General features: G+C 34.4%; 3 non-coding genes and 1 pseudogene across 4 annotated transcripts; 1 reads left to right on the forward strand and 3 right to left on the reverse strand.

Moving 5' to 3' along the window:
• Window positions 1–6,182: 6,182 nt before the first annotated feature.
• On the reverse strand, window positions 6,183–6,343 carry LOC145033059 (U1 spliceosomal RNA). The gene has a single exon (XR_013677304.1). It is a non-coding gene; the product is annotated as a U1 spliceosomal RNA (small nuclear RNA).
• Window positions 6,344–8,963: 2,620 nt separating this feature from the next.
• On the reverse strand, window positions 8,964–9,124 carry LOC145033057 (U1 spliceosomal RNA). The gene has a single exon (XR_013677302.1). It is a non-coding gene; the product is annotated as a U1 spliceosomal RNA (small nuclear RNA).
• An 860-nt stretch (window positions 9,125–9,984) lies between these two features.
• Window positions 9,985–11,157, forward strand: LOC145030478 (light-harvesting complex-like protein 3 isotype 1, chloroplastic pseudogene; annotated as a pseudogene). The gene is made up of 3 exons (XR_013676607.1): window positions 9,985–10,282; window positions 10,593–10,733; window positions 10,901–11,157. The product of XR_013676607.1 is annotated as a light-harvesting complex-like protein 3 isotype 1, chloroplastic pseudogene (transcript).
• A 2,273-nt stretch (window positions 11,158–13,430) lies between these two features.
• On the reverse strand, window positions 13,431–13,537 carry LOC145033194 (small nucleolar RNA R71). The gene has a single exon (XR_013677431.1). It is a non-coding gene; the product is annotated as a small nucleolar RNA R71 (small nucleolar RNA).
• Window positions 13,538–13,790: the final 253 nt, after the last annotated feature.

Raw genomic sequence — 13,790 nt, forward strand, 5'->3', positions numbered from 1 at the left:
ATCACATCCATTCATTGTAGAAATATTCAAACATCAATTTTCATAACGATTTCATTGCAAGGAAGTAAACAAATAAATAAGTCAAACCAAAATTTATTTTATTTATTAAAAGCAGCGGAAAAACATTTGTCCTTACAATGCAAAATCTATTGAAAACTATGTAAAAGAGATTTTCTAACAACTCTATCATAACTATCTAAGCTCAAAATCCAATCTTCAAGTCCATGCAATCAAGATCCATCTCTTGTGATTAGATTCATCTTGCTCTCTTATCAAGCTTCCTTTCTTTTCACCGATCCTTCAAAACATTCAAATGCAATCTCATCACATCATGTATTAAGAATCACTGAATAGGAACTTAATGGAGTTAGATAGTGGATTCTTACCTAAAGCGTAGTCATACCTTTGACTCTCCCATCTCTTAGATCTCTTAGGTAAATAGGGCAACTTCGTCTCCAATGCCCCTTCTCTTGGCAATAAAAGCAAATTGACTCTTTTGGAACAACACATGGAACTACTTCAGACATCGCCTTTTTCTTATGATCAAACTTTTCGATCATTGCATGTCTTTCATTGCCATTGTCTATATCCATAAAGGTCTTGAAGGCAGATTCACCAATCAACTTTGCTTTTCTATTGCGCTAAACCATTGTTGATTCAGCAGCAATAAGCATGTAGGTGAGATCTATAAGTGTCACGTCGTGGTTCATCATATAGTACTCTCTTACGAACTCACTATACGAGTTAGGAAGTGACTGAAGAACCCAATCAACAGCCATTGCTTCACCAACAACGGATCCCATCATTCTTAATCTATCAATGTGTGACTTCATCCCTAAGACGTGTGCACACACCGACTTGCCCTCTTTATGTTCACTTGCCAAAAGGGCTTGAGTGATATTGAACCTTTCAATTTTACAATCTTGTGGGTTAGGGAGAATAATTGGAGGAGGAGGAGGAAGTGAAGCATGATTTCTTGTTCCTCGATCGAATCGTGGAATATCATCTTCATGTGGAATGCTTGTTCCACGGGATTTGAGAAGACCATAGTTGTCGAACTTTGACATCGGGAGAAAAACGAATTCAAGTTAGTTGATTGATTGAGTCCTTGGTAAATCACCCAAATGAAATTCCAAGGCTAGGACCCAACACAATATCCTACAACTCGGGAGAGGGATGCCGTAACCCAAATTGCAGAACATTTGAAGGTAAGTGAATGACGATTCACTAGTTTCCACCATGAAAAACGAAAAAGAATTTAAGTTTTAAATCTATGAAAACTCCTAGATCCTTTGAGATTCATTGAACATTTCAATGGCATGTTTAAATCTCGATATGCCCCTCTTGTTTGCGACTGGGATGCCGAGGATCACAAAGCGGGTGTGAATAACCATGCAAACTACATAGTGCCCTCACATGTTACAATCACCTATTCGATGTGCCGGTAAACCACACACGCTCCACCGAACTATGACAAACATTGAGTCACCCTTTGCTACCTTTGCTTAGAACCATTTAGTGTGCCGGTAAACCACACACGCTCCACTAACATCTTCGCAAGGGCACAAAGTGTAATTTCATGGAATTGCATCAATTCACTTTTGCCTAAGTAACTAAGATTGAGAATTAGAAAAACATTTAGTTACTTTGTATTTCATTATACTTATAATGGAAGGTTTCGTCCTATCCTACCCGTTCGGCTAACGACCCTCCACTAGTCAAGAATGCGGTGGGTAAGAGTGGATACCCATTCAATCGCCATTTTATAGGCAATTTCCTTAAACACCCCTTATAGACCAGCTTCGTGAATGAGGCCTACTAACGGTAAGACTGACTTTTACTCATACATATATATAATGTTAGACTTTTAATGTTTATATATAGTATAGGGTGTATTTTATACTTTTAAAATATTATATGGTTAACTTTAACAATTACACTTTTAATTCAACTAAAAAAAGTTAACCTAAACCTTTATGGATTTATTAAACCTCTTTTAATTATACTCCTTAATTAATTAATAAAACCATAAGGGTGTGATTTGAACTTTTCAAAACTTTACTGGGGTTTTAGAATTTAACATTCTTAATTAAACTTTTAATCAACTTTTAAATTCCAAAACTTGATGGCAAGTTTTGAAACCTTTTTCAAAACATTAGGGTTTTAACTATTTAAATTTCAAAACTTCAAAACTTTTGGGTTTAAATTTAAACTATAAAACCTAAAGGGGAAAAATATGAAACCTTTCATAACAACAAGGATCAAATAACAAATAATTTTAAATTAACATTTAATCACATAATTATCCATATTTGATTTATTTAATGATTTCTTGCAAAACAATTTATCAATTTACTCAAAATAATTAATCAATTATCTTATAAGGAAACAATTATCTTATAAATTGATAATTATCTTTAATTAGATCAAGAATATAGTCATATATATCATAAAATCAGATTTATATTGATCTAACATGATAAGGTAACTATCCTAATACAAAAACAGCAAGAAATCCCGAGATAAGCATTATCTGACGAGTTGACTCGTCGAGTCAGGCATGGACTCGGCGAGTTCAGCAATGGACTCGGCGAGTCCAGTCTCCACAATCCAAAAAATCGAATTTTTCAGTTATACAATGCATCAATACAATTGAAACCAAACTAGGCTCTGATACCACTGATGGGTTTTAGTCATAAGACATCCTATGTGCTCATACAAACCCTAATGCTTGGATCTAGGTTTCTCTATTGTACATGCTTTGAATCCAAGACTATAAACCCTAATTCTAGCATACATATAATCATATTAACATGAGAATAAGTTTATAGTGTTACCTTGATTGTTATGTAGCAATAACAATCCCAATTCCTCATTGTATTGACTTTGGAAGGCTTAGAGTCACAAGTGTCACTCCTTTAATGGTTTACAAACACCATAAGCAAGAGGATGAAGAGGAGAGAGGTTGGAGGCTGCCAAAAACGTGTGTAAACCCTTACAAGAACATAAGCCACGTTTTTTAGCCTTAAGGGGTCTTTATATAGTTGGGCTATTAGGGTTATCTAACAAGGAAACCCTAATTTGGATGCTTAAGCCCTAAGCAACCCATAGACTCCTTTAATTAAGCCCATGGACGATTTCCTTATGGGTTTCCCATTAGAATTCGTCCATCCCTTAATACAAGGCAATCCATGGCCCAAATTGCAATTATCTTATAATTACAATTCCAGTCCCTTAAGTTTAATTAATCTCTTTTAGTCACAAAACTAATTACCAATTAATTATTGACTAATATTAATTAAACAATATGATTTCTCCTTTAATATATTATTCTCATAATACATTAATAAATCATATTTAATCCTTACTCTCCATAAATCATCCTATCAAGTTGCTTTGGTGAAGGCAACCCAAAAGGACCATGCACCATCGGGTCAAGTACATACCAAAATAGTTATGGACTTAGACACTAATCCAACAGTTTGGTGCTTGGATGTTCCTATTATAGTGCAATTTGGTAGATTCTTTGGTTAGGGATTATTGGTCTTCGTCGGGTTTGATTTTTGCCTTGCTTCGGGATATTAGAGGAGGGGTTGAGCAGGAACAACTTGTGGGTTTGATGATTTTGTTGGAAGGCGTTCGGCTTGGTAGGGAGTCAGATAGATGGGTGTGGGTCCTTAATAATCCAGGGTGCTTTTCGGTTAAATCGACTAGGAATTTGATTGGTGATTCGAGACTTCCATTGGATAACTTTCCTACTCGATGGAACCGTCTAGTTCCTATTAAAATTAATGTGTTTCTTTGGCGTGTGTTATTGGATAGGCTCCCTGTTAGGTGGTCGAAGCTAGTGAAGAGAGGGGTGGAGGTTGAGTCTGTGGTGTGTCCTTTGTGTCACAATGCTCTAAAAGACGTGTTGCATTTGTTTATTCAATGCACAATTGCAACTCAAGTTTGGAGGTGTGTTAGTCTTTGGCTTGATTTGGATATCCCTGTTTTCCCCTCTGTGAGAGACATGATGGACTGGATTGATGCGAGGCCAAATGTTAGACAATGGGCGATTATAGACTTGGTGATTTCTGTGGTGTTTTGGGTGTTTTGGACGTTCCAGAACGATGTTTTGTTTATTAGCAATAAGCATAGGAAAGATAGGATATTTGATTCTATTGTCGATATTTCTTTTAGTTGGTTTTCGTCTCGTAATTCTAAGGTTATGACTAATTGGAGTTTGTGGCTTCAAAATCCTATTCAGCCTTAATGTTTTGTATTTCTAGCTTCTTGCTAGCTTTGGTTTTTTAATACTCCCTCCGTCCCAAATTGATAGTCCACTTTTGACTTTTTAAGTTTTTTTTCTTTAATTTTGACCTTAAATATTTTTATTTGTGTTATATATTACTTCATAAAACTTATAACAATGAAAAAACAGTTAAAATATAAATCATTCATATATTTTACATCAAATATTATTTATCAAAAATAAAAATATTTAAGGTCAAAGTTAAAGAAAAAAGACTTCAAAACTCAAAAGTGGACTATCAATTTGGGACGGAGGTAGTATATGTTTTGCTACCGTTCAGACAAAAAAAAAAAACAAACAAACAAACAAAACAAATGACAATATTCAAGATGTGTTCTTTAGTAGTTTTAGGCAAGGCAACTATGGGTATTTAGTCATAACGAAGATTGACAACTTCACAAGAAGTTTGAATAGAATGTTGTGAAAAAATATTTTTGCAACGATTTTTACGGGTTTTTAAGAGACACGGTGTGTCAGTGATTCTTAAATAAATTGACTAATGCATGTGAGCAAGACATTTAAAGAAAGACAATTCCTTAGTGTTTATGGTGAATCGTCAAATTCATGTGCATTTGTCATTTTCATTAGAAGTCTTGCAAATCGAGATGGTTATTTCGACATTCTTTGCAGACTTCCTTTGAAGTCATTGATCTTCTTTATGACTAAATACCCATAGTTGTCTAAAAATATCAAAGCATCCATCTTGAATCTCCCATTTTTGGATTTTTGTAGAAGTATCGGAACACAGATCGGAACTAGTGTTGGACTTTGTTTCGTTAGATACCCTAAATTCTAAAGCACCATTTTCAAGTTTGAATTTCGGTCCCAAGATATGCTGAGCACAACTCTTTATGTATGAAATGACAATGCTTTTTATTAGGAACAATGTTTTTATTAAGACTGTTTGAGAACTACATACAATTTGAGAATCTACTACACTAATTTTTACTTATTACATCACGCTTGTAAATACGCATAATTCACTCGTATGAAGTCGGAATTACTTTATTTTTTTCAAACATGTGATTTGATGTTTGTAGTTTATTTTATGACTGTGAAAACACACATTTCCGTTGCAGTTTGGTTTCGGTCGGATTCAAAAGTTCATCCTTAATGATAACCACCTAGACAACCTTAATAATGGTTATTTTAATAATTAGTAGACATGTTTCTCACAAATATAATCATCATAGAAAATGAGAAACTCTAATTGCGAATTATAGGAGATGATTGATGAGGGATTTAGTAACAATGCAAACAATTGCAAACGAAACCTACATGTTTAAAAAACTTATGACCACTTACAGTTCTCCATCACAAATTTCATCTCCATATGAACAAGCCAAAAAAATTAAGTTTATCACTGGTAATGTACACAACCATAATTTGTTCTTTTAAAAACAAGAAAAAAAAATGTAAGGAATCAAACACTAGAGAAACATACCTCGACATTGTGCCACAACTCAGCTTGTTGCATCAAATCATTATCATACATATACACATCTCTCTGGATCATGTTTTATGCGTCAAAAGAGTTTTGAGTATAGTGGTAAGCAATAGCAACCCCCGATGATATGTTCCATCATACAATTTTATGTTTTTTATCACGAAACAAGGTACAATATTAATAACCTAATGCTTCAAGCATTATTAGCATCAATGTTCAAATTTTTGGTATGCTTTGCTACGTTGTTCAATCTGAACACCTGTAGTTTGATTTATAAAGTTCAATCCGATATTCCTAGTCTACTGACAAATATATTTTCCCTTTTCACTAAAGAAAACAGAACCCATGTCATCCCTAATAATAGTTGTAAATATTCTATCCAACTTTAACCAACGACAACAAGTTTCTTATTCAAATTGAAAAAATTAAACTCTTAATTGTGTAGGGGCCGCGCGAACGCAGGCCCCCACTGCCACAAATTATGATGTAGGTTCGACCACTTGGGCCGACCTTAGGGTAGCACCCCTTCTAAGTGCAATGAAGGTCACTAACCTAGGCCATGAGCCATCTTGACCACCCATTGACCCCATCCAGGTAAGTGAGTTTCCCAATCTCCTCATTCCCATTTTATTGAGTTTCTCCTCTCTTTCTCTTTATTCCACATGCCGATGTGGGATAGTTTAATATGCATGTATCATTACAAGTTTTTTTTTCTTTTTTTTTCACACTTTTGCTTTTACAATTATAGAAACCAAATGGATTGATAAAGTTTTTAAACATTTGATATTTTGTTTGGATAGAAACTAGAAAGTACTTCACGACTATAAGACAAGACATAGTTGGTTCATTGAATTAAAACTTTATTTATTTCTTCTTTTCTCTAGATACAGTAATCATCTAGTGATAAGCTTACTCATACTTTTGTTTAAATCTATCATCGGAATTATAGTAAAAAAACATTGACCTAGTACTAGTTATAAAAAATTAGGGCATCTTGATCATATCCTATATGAGAATGGATTGGGACATTTAACTTGTATGGTATACTCTTTTCCGTTGATGATCATATCTATTTGGTTGAGACATAGCGTCAAGAAAATCAAGACAATTACCAAATTTGCAATTCTATAAGGTGTTTGTAGATAACTACTATTACATGAATTGTTTTACCCTTTTAGTTGTTTTACACTTTGTTTTTATTACAAAAAGTTATGGTTATTTTTACAATAAAGATGTCAAAATTGATGATGAATTTCGCAGTTTTAAGCATAGATATCACCTTCGTGTTAGTTATATTCATTGTTGGTCGTAAAGATCAATCAAAATATTTACCTATTAGCATTATGTGTATTTAATTTTTTTTCTTAACAATTATAACTTTGGCAGCCTTAAAAAAAATTAAAATTTTAAATAAATAAATAAATAAAAACTATGTTATCTGTTATCACGTAGGAACACTTTTTGTTCTGTTTTATCATTTGCATTTTAATGGAGTAAACTGTACAAATGGTTATTGTCATTTTCATTTTTCGATTTACATCCCTAAATGAATATTTTCCCACAAAAGGTCCTTATGAGAGGGTTTTGGTTTAGATTTGGTCCTGAAAGATCAACATCGTTTTAAGGGATTCGTTAAGACATGTGACTTGTACTGTTGTACATGGGTGTAATAACATCTTTTTCATTCCTTATATGTCGTCGATTAGATAGATATCACCATTATATCATTGTTTGTCAACAGACCGAATACACATTCTAACTACACTTGCCCTTGCATCATATTCTAAATTTCATTTGAGAAAAAACTTGGCAAAAGCTTTCTTCCAATGGCATCAAATCTTTGGAGTATTCTAAGGAGTAACCATTTTTGTGACATGTTTTCTTCTTAAAGTTTTGCATGTACACTTATTGTAGATGATATGGAAAATGACACTTTGGCACAACCAACTGTTGCATTTGGCCTTATTTGATTACTAAAGTTACACAAATTGTCTCTATAGTTTTAGTTTTTTTCATGGTTGGTCCTTTATCAACATCATTCATCACCGATACCACCGTTCACTTTCGACAGCAACCATTGTTCACCTTTAGCAACCCCCGTGGTTTTTAGGCTATTTTCAATCTGTAATTTTGATTTATGGACATCGTTGCAACCTATAGGAAACAAAATGAAATATAATTGGCTTATTTGGATTTCAATTAAAACTAACAAAAAATGTTCTCTCTAAAACGATGATATATATTCCTAATGTACCTATGATGGCTATATAAACATTTGGTCATTTTTTCTTGATTAATTTCATGGTTTTTTTAGACTCATATTAATACGATAAGTGTTTTTCATAGTAGTTCCCATTGTTCCAAAACAAATTTTCCGGTTGTTTCAAAAAAAATAAAATAAAACTTTCTTGAGATAAAAAATTGTTATATCTAATAAACATACAACTAACAAACGGTGGTCAGTTATGTCGATTCATTGGTTGATGCACTTCACGTATCCAATAATATGTGAAAGATGAATAACCTATTTAGTTCATGTTTAGCAATGTGATAATTGTTTTAATGAATTTGAAATTATAATCGCCTTCATTACATTAAAAATGTGTATTGTTGTAGTACAAATAACGAAAAAGAAGTGATTCGTACACAACAGTTTTTTATCCGCACACAACATTTTATGTTTAATAGAGTTGTACAATACAACAATTTAAAACACAAATTGTTGTGTATGGAGAAATTATGTTGTATACAAATCAGTAAACACGACTAACGGTCCATTTGCACTTCAACTCCCTGTTGGATTTTTCATCTTCCTCGCTATAATCAATACCTTTTTCAGCTTCTTTGTCTTTCGTATTCTCGTAATCTTTTCCTTGCTCTCCTTCTGCCAGTAAACATAACTATAGATCAAAAAATGTCGGTGGCTGCCGGAAGTGAAGGTGATGGTGGCGGTGATATGAACAAATTAAAACCGGGCCATTTGTATAATTTAATATTAATTGGTTAACTTTGTTAAAAAAAAAAAAAAAAACAAATGATATAATAAGGTAGATAAGTTGTAAGTATGACATGGATTACCAGGATATAATTAAATGGACAAATTTAATGGTCTAACTTGTAAAATATCAAATTGCAGCATTCTATATTTCGCTGGGGTTTAAGTTAATTTAATTTAGCACAACAGATCTAATATAAACGTAAGAAACTTTACTGGACAATTGGGCAGGGGCCGCGCGAACGCAGGCCCCCACTGGCACAAATTATGATGTAGGCTCGACCACTTGGGCCGACCTTAGATTAGCACCCTTCCAAAGTGCAATGGAAGTCACTAGCCTAGGCCATGGGCCATCTTGACCACCCATTGACCCCATCCAGGTAAGTAAGTTCTCCGTGTGCCTCTTTCCCATTTTATTGAGCTTCCCCTCCTTTTCTCTTTATTCCACCTGCCGATGTGGGATAATCTTTATATGCATAGTTGATCCATATTTCATACAAACCTCGTTTCCTTCCACATTTCGGTTTCCTCACCATTGTTTGACAGGAAATGATTTTTAAAAATCGGATATTTTGTTTATATGTATCTCACTAAATGTAATTTTAATTTTGCACTGAATGAAAACTTATTATTAAGTTTTGTTTTGGCAAAAAACAGAAATCATCTAGTGATAAGCATGAACACACTTTGATTCCAACGTATCATTAGAATGATACTAGTATAATAGTAAAACATTGAGCTTGTATTATTGTATACTCTTTGAACTTCGAGAATTGATATTTAGTTGAGACAAAGCGTCAAGGAATCTAACCTAATAACCAGATTTACAATTTCATAACACATTAGTAGCTAATTATAAAAGTCGACTGCTTTAGATGTTTTACACGTTCTTTTTATTTACTTTTTCATGTTTATCTTCTTTAGGATATGGATGTCAACATTGATAATTAATCTCTCAGCTATAAGTGTGAGTATTACTGTTTGTTAGTAGTATTTGAAACATTTACCCTTTTACAAAAACAAAAATATTTAATTTATTCTAACCAAAACAAATATGGATGAAGATAATAAAAGATACATGACAAAAGCCTTCCATAACGTGGAGATAAGTTATTTATTCTTGTGCTTCATGTTATGGGCTACAATACATCTTTTATTTATATTTTATATAAAGCAATTCTAATAAATAAACAGAAAACAATGATAATATAATGCGAGACAGGATCTTGCAGCAGCTATCCAATATCCATGGCTTCTATTGGCATCAATGCTGCAATGCACAGAGCTTGCAGCTCCTCCCCTCACCTCACCACCAAAGATGTAGGAACCACTTCCACCCGCTCCTTAGGAAGTAAGCAGGCAGCTACATTCGTATCTCTTAATGTTGAAGCCCAAAAGCCTCTAAACCCACCTCAAGAACAAAACCAGAGCAAGATTAATGGAGTACTTGAGAATGGTGATGATGCAACAGAAACTAATTGTAGCATCAAGTTCACTGACGAGCGATGGAAACACGGGACTTGGGATTTGAATATGTTCGTGAAATCTGGAAAAATTGATTGGGATGCTCTAATTGTTGCTGGTAAATAGTTTCTATCCTTCTGTTCCTTTAACATTTTAGCTTATATATAAGGGTCTATGTTGGATGACAAAGATGACAAGGATATTCATGTTTTTGAGACCTAGACTTAGTCATGTCCCACCTTGTGTCACCTTTTTTCGAATCAGACAAAAAATCGTAATTTGTATCTATTAACATGAGTCTCGATGTCAATCATAATAGAAAACGGTTTGGGTTTGGTTCTTTCTTATCTTGTTTTACTTAAAAATCAAATGTGAAACCTTTTTTGTGTTTGCAGAAGCTAGTAGGAGAAAGTCTCTTGAACTGCATCCGGAAATGGCAACAAATGAAGACCCTGTGATATTTAGAAGCTCCATTATACCCTGGTGGGCTTGGATCACACATTCTCACCTTCCTGAGGCTGAGTTGTTAAATGGTTAGTCCGATCGCCATTATATTTGCTAATTGATCTTTTGTACTTAAGTTAATTAACCCGGATATCCTACATGGGCACATGGGTACATCCACAACACAAATTAAGGAGCATTTCACTTTGTTTTTAAGAGATCAATCTATTTGAGGTATTTACATTTGTGTATGTAGGTCGGGCGGCAATGATTGGGTTCTTTATGGCTTATCTTGTGGATGTTTTGACTGGGCTCGATGTGGTGGGACAAAGTGGTAATTTCATATGCAAGATATGTTTATTGGCGACAGTCATTGGTGTAGTTCTGTTTAGACAGACCAAGTCTATACAGGATCTCAAGAATCTAGCGGATGAGGCTACTTTTTATGATAAACAGTGGCGAGCATCATGGCAAGATCGAGATTTGAGTGGTAGCTCTTTAGGGAAAAAATGAAATTAATGTATTATCGATAATAAAACTAGTTAGAGGTTTATGAAAATGTTTCTACTTCTAATCTTGTATTATGACGTATGACAAGATTTTGGGATAATTTGGTCTTTAGTTATAATTTATCATATTTTATATATAAAAAAAAAAGAATCATATCAACGAAATCATCCCAAACAGAATTGGCCTACATAAAGCCTAGACTCATTCAGTTAGTTCACTGGTATCTAGTCTTTTCTAGTCGTGCAGATTGAGCATTAACATCAAATTTTTTGTGAGCATCTCTAAAAATAAAAATTAAAAAATATAATTTTTAAACTCATCGAGAGGAGGTCTGCAAGTTGCTATATTTATATATTTAACAACACTAAAAAAATATTATATTGATTATGCCATGAAAGAAACAGGGTCGTTCCAAACATATTTTGGATCTAGGGCAAGAGAAAAAAATGAACCCTTAAAAAACATAAATGTCATCAAGATTTTTATAATAATTCAATAATTAAAAGAAAATTATTTGTACTATCTTCTAAATATAACAATTTACATAAAAAATTTGAATCCCTTTAAAAGATAGGTCCTGGACGGCCACCCCTATCGCCCACCCTCTGAGACAGGCCTGGAAAGAAGCTATGTTACATTGTTTTTCATGTAATGACACATAATGCAAGACGACCAAAGCAACTAAATGTGTTTTAGTGCATAATGAACACACAAGCTTTAATAGAAAAAACATATATTTTTTATTATTTTCGGTTTTTCAACATTGATAGTTTTCATCCATTTTGTTATATGAAAAATAATGAAATTTCATAGCTAATATGAGCAAGTGAGTAAAAGATCTCAGTGAACCTGACATTTTTGATAAACGGATTAGACTAGGGGCGTGTTCGGTATGGAGCATTTTGGAGCGTTTGAGAGCTGCTAGTTTCTAGTGTTTGACAGAACACTCTGTTTAAAACATAAAGTCTCGTTTGGCACTACAAGCTTCTAGCGTTTAGTTTAATCAAAACGCTACAAGTTACCCGCTACCAGTTAGTTTTGTCGAACACGCCTGATAAGTCTATTTTATGAATATACTAAATTGTCATAAATCTATTGAATTGATATATAATTGTCCAGGAATGACACTACTTTGATGAGTTTTTTGGACTTCATATGCAGGTCAATATAGTGCATGCATACAACACATAGCAGACGCTCTTCACCGCTTGCATTTGATCCGGAAATTGAACGAACAGCTCGCTCAGAGCGGGTCGCCAGAAGGAACATCAACACTATGTGTGTAGATAACGTTGTCATGGAAGATATGGTCGATGGGCATGAGGATGCAACCAACAATCCTCCACCACTAGCAGTTCCTAAATTCCCAAACAACAACAATGGAAACAATGGGAATAATGGGAATAACAACAATGTCGGTGCACCAATCATCCAACCAGTACAACCACAACCGAGTAGAAACAACCATGGCTAAAATGGTGGAAACGGAGGAAATTGGGCACAAAATATGGGAGGCAATGTAGGAAACCACAACAGTGGTAATGTCAGAAATCAGAACCAAAATCCTAGAAGTGTCGTTGGTCCTCAATTCGGTAATGGTGGTAACGAGGATGACTGAGATTTTGATGATGGAAGTGATAATGGACTTGGTTGGAATCATAACCTCAACGATGGTAATAGGCGGAATCAAGGCAATCGGGGTGGAAACGGGAACTACAACAATAACTGGAACAACCAGAATTTCCCTAATGGTGGCAACAATGGCTACAACGATGGATTCGGAAATCACGACTTTAGGAATCAATACCGAAGGAATCCAAATGGTGGATTTAACAATGTAAATTGAGGATACTACAATGAAGGTAACCAATTCCCTTATCTTTACTTTCCACAGCCTAATAGACAATATGTGGCGTCTCATTTTCAGTCGAGAGAGTATGTTGATGCTTCACCTATACTCTTTCGCGGAAGGAAATGAACATCATGTGGAAGTAAGACCACAACTAATTAGTGTCTTACCCATCTTTAGAGGCCATAAAACTGATGATCCATACAATCACCTTTATGAGTTCCTTGCAATTGCTAACACGAATACTCCGCGAGGAACTAATAGAGATTTATTTAGACTTCACTTATTTTCGTTCACTTTAAAAGAAAAAGCTAAGTATTGGTTCACTTCTCTTCCCCCCCCCCCCCCCCCCCCCCATAGTATTACTACTTGGGAGCAATTAAAAACTAAATTTTTGCAAGAGTTTTACCCTGCTAGTAAAACAACGGAAATAAGCAAAGCGATACAAGATTTTGCACAAAAACCCAATGAAGAATTTCATGATGCATTTGAACGCCTCAAGGAATTGTTACGTTCATGTCCCCATCATGAATTTCCTCGTTGGCAACTTGTACGTTTCTTTTATGATGGAGTCGATACTGCCAATCAAACCATGATTAATGCCTCATTTGGCGGCACTATTATGATGCAAGATAGTGATGACGCTTGACGATTCTTGGAGCAGTTGAGTCATGGTTCAAAAACCAATTACTCCGCTAAGAAACGAGACACTCCAGTTTCATCTACTACTTCAGTTGGACTAGACAAAAATTGGAAAAATGAAGTCACATCTGATATTAATTCTTTA

This window comes from Lactuca saligna, chromosome 2 (genome assembly GCF_052625555.1).
Source record: "Lactuca saligna cultivar CGN05327 chromosome 2, ASM5262555v1, whole genome shotgun sequence".
In the NCBI taxonomy this organism is placed as follows: Eukaryota; Viridiplantae; Streptophyta; class Magnoliopsida; order Asterales; family Asteraceae; genus Lactuca; species Lactuca saligna.